The sequence below is a fragment of the Solanum lycopersicum genome, chromosome 7 (assembly GCF_036512215.1).
Source record: "Solanum lycopersicum chromosome 7, SLM_r2.1".
NCBI lineage: Eukaryota > Viridiplantae > Streptophyta > Magnoliopsida > Solanales > Solanaceae > Solanum > Solanum lycopersicum.
This window is the reverse complement of record NC_090806.1, coordinates 49521200-49526456: the sequence shown is the minus strand read 5'-3', so window position 1 is coordinate 49526456 and position 5257 is coordinate 49521200. Positions and strand designations below refer to the sequence as shown.

The window sequence follows — 5257 nt, the reverse complement described above, 5'->3', positions numbered from 1 at the left end:
AGAGATCAAACATAAAGGCCTTGTTATGTATAACTATGACACGTATACAAACAACAAAAATTATATACAAACAAATGTTTTGTGTGTGTATATATATATATATATTATACAATACGTAATTGTATAATTAAGGGAATTCATATATACAAATATGCCTTCCGAGTGGGTCCTGCCAAATAAAAAAAGCATGAATATTTTGCTGCAAATTATAATAATTGCAATAGGATTTAATATTAATTAAATATTTTCTATTTCATACAGTTTTTCCTTGATTATATATGTATCTCTGATCCCTTTTACTAAATCTTTTTCCAATATACAACCCCCTCTTCCTATTATAGACTCTCTCTCTCTCTCTCTCTCTCTATATATATATATATATATATATATATAATTCGATATAAACACATTATTTGTTCTGATCTCTATCTCCCATTTCCCAACTTGTATATATTTTCAATCAGAAGTAGTATGTCTGATGCCTTTGTGTCATTTGCAGTTCAAAACTTGGGTGATTTCCTAATACAGGAAATTAACCTACGTTTAAGTCTAAGAGAGGATATACAGTGGCTGCGAAATGAGCTTCTCTTCATGCAGTCTTTTCTCAGAGATGCAGAACTAAAGCAAAGTGGAGATCATAGAATTCAACAATGGGTGTTTGAGATCAACTCTATTGCTAATGATGGTGTTGCTATACTCGAGACTTATAGCTCCGAGGCTGGTAAGCATGCTAGTCGTCTCAAGGCTTACGCTTTCAGATGTAGAAAGGAGAAGCAATTCCACAAAGTTGCCAAGGAGATCCAATCACTCAAGCAACGAATCATGAATATCTCTCGTAAACGAGATACTTATGATATTACAAATATCAATACTACTAATTCAGGAGAAGAGACAAGTAATCAGGTTACAACATTGAGGAGATCTACCTCGTTTGTGGATGACCATAATTACATTTTTGTTGGCTTAAAGGATGTTGTACAAACATTGCTAGATGAACTTCTCAAAGCAGAGCCTTGTAGAACCGTCCTCTCCATTTATGGCATGGGCGGATTAGGCAAGACCACTTTTGCAAGAAACCTCTACAACAGTCCTAATATGGTCGATCACTTCCCTACACGCGCTTGGATATGTGTTTCTCAAGAGTACAACACAATGGATCTTCTTAAGACTATCATCAAATCCCTTCAAGGTTGCACCAAGGAAACTCTAGATTTGTTGGAAAAGATGGCAGAAACAGATCTAGAAAATCACCTTCATGATAAATTGAAAGGACGCAAATGCCTTATGGTAGTTGATGATGTGTGGCAGAAAGAAGCATGGGAGAGTTTGAAAAGAGCATTTCCGGATAGAAATAATGGCAGCAGAGTCATTATTACCACACGCAAAGAGGATTTACTGAAAGAGCAGACAACAGAGGTTTTGTCCGTAAACTTCGTTTCCTAAGACAAGAAGAAAGTTTGGATCTCTTTTGTAGGAAACTACTTGATGTTCGGGCAATGGTTCCAGCAATGGAAAGACTAGCTAAGGATATGGTGGAAAAGTGTAGAGGCTTACATCTTGCAATTGTTGTATTGAGTGGACTACTTTCGCATAAAGGGGGGCTAGACAAATGGCAAGAGGTGAAAGATCACTTTTGGAAGAACATTAAAAAAAGATAGATCTTATGAAATCTCTATATACTATCATTAAGCTACAACGATTTGTCAACTGCGCTCAAGCAGTGTTTTCTCTATTTTGGTATTTTTGAAGAAGATAAAGTTCTCAAGGTTGAAAACATAATAAGGTTGTGGATGGACAAGGGTTTCGTACCAAATGGAGAAGAAAGAATGGAGGATGCTGCTGAACGCTTCTTAAATGAGCTGATAAGAGTGGTGGATACATTTTGGAAAAAAGTTACTGACTGTAGGGGTCATTATTTACTCTGTGATCTTGCCATAAAAAAGGCATCATAGGTAAACTTCTTTGACATTTATCATGCAAGAAAGCACTCTAAATACTCTTCATGTATCAGACTTGCCATTCATAGTCAAAGAGAAAGGTATCATTCACTTGATCTTTCTAAGTTGAAGTTGAGGTCAATTATGTTCTTCGATTCAGATTTTTGTAATGTGTTCTAATGTATAGATGTGTTTCGACATCTATATGTGTTTTACTTGGATATTAAAGAAGGTGATGTCATACCTGATGCCATAGGGAGTTTGTACCACCTCAAGTTGTTCAGCTTGACAGGTATACGTCGTCTTCTATCGTCTATAGGCAACCTCGAGAATTTGCGCACACTTTGTGTGGAAAATATAAATGGAGGCTTATGCAAAATACCCAGCGAAACAACTGAGCTAATAAGTCTAAGGCATTTCGTTGTGCAGTATCCAGAACCTTTGGTAGGTATATGCAAATTCACCAGTCTTCAAGTTGTTGATGGCATCTGTTGTGATCAGTGGAAAGATGTTGACCCTATTGATTTAGTCATTCTTCGAGAATTAAGCATGTTTGAAATTACAAATTCTCACTCCCTAAACAACATTAGCAGCTTGAAAAACCTTAACACTCTCACAGTGTGCTGTGAAATTTATGAATCTCCATTCCCATCCCTTGAATTTGTTAATTGTCGTAAAAAGCTCCAAAAATTGTTCTTAAGACGAAGAATAGAGAAATTGCCACTGTTTTCAAATTCCATCACAATGATAGATCTTTTCTTCTCAAGATTGGTAGAAGATCCGATGCCTATTTTGGATGCTGCCAAACCTAAGGAATCTCATATTAGAAGAAGAACCTTATTTTGGAAAAGAAATAATATGAAGTGATAACAGTTTCACTCAACTAGAGTTCCTTCAACTTGAGGATCTTCAAAACCTAGACATGGCATTTAGGCACAAATGCTATGCCTCTCATTAAAGATCTTGTGATCGATGGTTGTCGAAAGATGAAGGAGATTCCTGAGAGAATGAAAGACATGAAGCATATTTTATAATAGCAAAGGTAAATATACAAACATAACTTTTCTTTATGTTTTTTATATATAAATAATAACATTTGTGTTGAATGAACAGAGAAGAAGCTGCACATTCACCTTCATCAACTTGGCTTTTTCCAATCTTCAATCAACTTGGCTGTTTTTTCTTATTTTTAGCTTTTTAATGTGTAATTTCTTTCTTTTTTTGGCTTTTGATAGTGTGTTGAAAGACAATTTTTTTTTTTTGGATTTTGTGATGATTTAATTAACGGAAAAAAGGTTTAATATGTTCTTATAAATTATGTAAATAAACAAAAATATCCTCAATTGATAGTTCGATTGAAAAATATCAATGTCTTCAATAATTTGATCTAAAAATGCTATTATTGTTACTAAATAAGTCAAACTGTCTTTTTTTAAATTAAATATATTATTTCTCTTTTTTTGAAACACATTATTTTCCTAATAAAAATGGCATTTAGGCAAAAATGGCATGGCTCTCATTAAAGAGTTGGTATCCATGGTTGTCAAAAGCTGAAGGAGATTCCAGGGAGAGTGAAAGATGTGTATCGTATTTGATAACAACAAAGGTAAAATATACAAACATATCATAATTAATCCTACATAGCATTGTTGATTTTCTCTGTTATGTTTTACTTGCTTCTATGTTTTTATGTGATATCTTTATTGTGTGATAAAGATTCACTTTATTGTTTTTATTTCTCTTTTGTAATTAAAAACTTACGATTTTAGTCTTTTTAAGTTTTGGAATTCTACCATCCTGAATTCTTCAATGGAATACGTTAGACAACATGTTTCTGTTTGTTTGAAACTTAACGATAATCAATTCGTACAACAAAACTCTTTCAAACCTCTTGATAGTGTTTTGATTTTTACTCTATGTAAGTGTGTTAAATCTTACTGATGAAAATAGCTCCCTATTAATAGATAAAAAATTCAGCAAATCCTTATATGTTTCAACTTCGTTTTTGCCTCTACAAAACCTTATTGAAGTCCACTTTGATTTTTTTTGTCTTTGCCGCAACAAAAACTCATGTTTCTTTCGTCTTTAAAACCAAACTCAACATTAACTTCTTTTAAGCTTTTGTCGCTGGAACATTGTTCCTCATCTCTGTAGTATTTCTTCTCCTACTTGAACTTGATAAACAACCTTTCCATAATTAAATAAGAAAACCTTCCTCAAATATTTTCTTATTTACTGCCACAAACTATTTCCTTAGACAAGTTGGAAATAATTTTCCTTCTTTATCTTGACCGCCTCAAACTATTTCCTTAACCAAGTAGGAAATAGTTTTTCCTTCTCTGTAAGTGTTTATTTCTGAAAGCTTATCCCATTCATATCTAGATACTGTTGGAACGTGTTGCTACCTGTACCATAGAACTTTTCCATATTTTAAAATATTTCAGAACAGTGAGTTAACAAATTCCCAATTTTTGATAATGACAAATAATCATCTCCTTGCATCGAATAGGAATTTGCTCGTATCGAATAGAAAACATAACAACATGTTAAACACTCCATATTTTATATGCTCACATGCACTCGATCTTCCCCCTTTTGACATTAGGCAAAAAAATAATAATCACTGCACAGAAAGAGACAGTTCTGCAAGGACACATATTATATAGAGAAGACAATTCGATATTATGGCCACTGAATAACACCTACTCAAACACTTAAAAAATCAGGAACTCAGTAAGTTATAGCAAAGCGTTTGCACAAACATAGGAGATAGTCATGAACCTAAAACTCAAAAAAACATTAGCATTAATCAAAAAGCATATGCACCACAAATGTAATCAAAATTAAAGATAGAATCAAACACTTGTGATGCGAAAAAAATTGGATGTCAAAGGCTAGAGTGACTAGGTAATATGAAAAGATCAGGCATGAGAGGATAGATAAAAGTCATTTTTCAGCAGCAAAAATATTTTTTGGATTAATAAAATATGCACGCTCAGTCTTTTTTTTTCTTTTTATATCACTTTTAAGGAACTTGTTCAATCAATAATGTACCATCTGCAGAAACAATAGTTCACTCACCTTTAATTTCAATAGAGTCAGTAAGAGGAAAAAAATTATTGAATATCATTTGTAAAGGAACATGTTCTCTCAATCTATTCCCTGGACGTGTACTAATCAGGTTCAACACCAACTATAATATTTTTTGACATCAATCCAAAATCCCTGTTTATATGGTTCCCAATAGATGAACTAGGTTCGACAGATGGGTCTCCCATCGATTTCCCCTCACTAGATGCACCCACGTTGAGCCTAACAAG

The 5257-nt window shown here is 33.5% G+C and overlaps 1 pseudogene; it reads left to right on the top strand.

The window, feature by feature from the left end:
• The first annotated feature begins 322 nt into the window (after positions 1 to 322).
• Positions 323 to 3516, top strand: LOC101259459 (disease resistance protein RPP13-like; annotated as a pseudogene).
• Positions 3517 to 5257: the final 1741 nt, after the last annotated feature.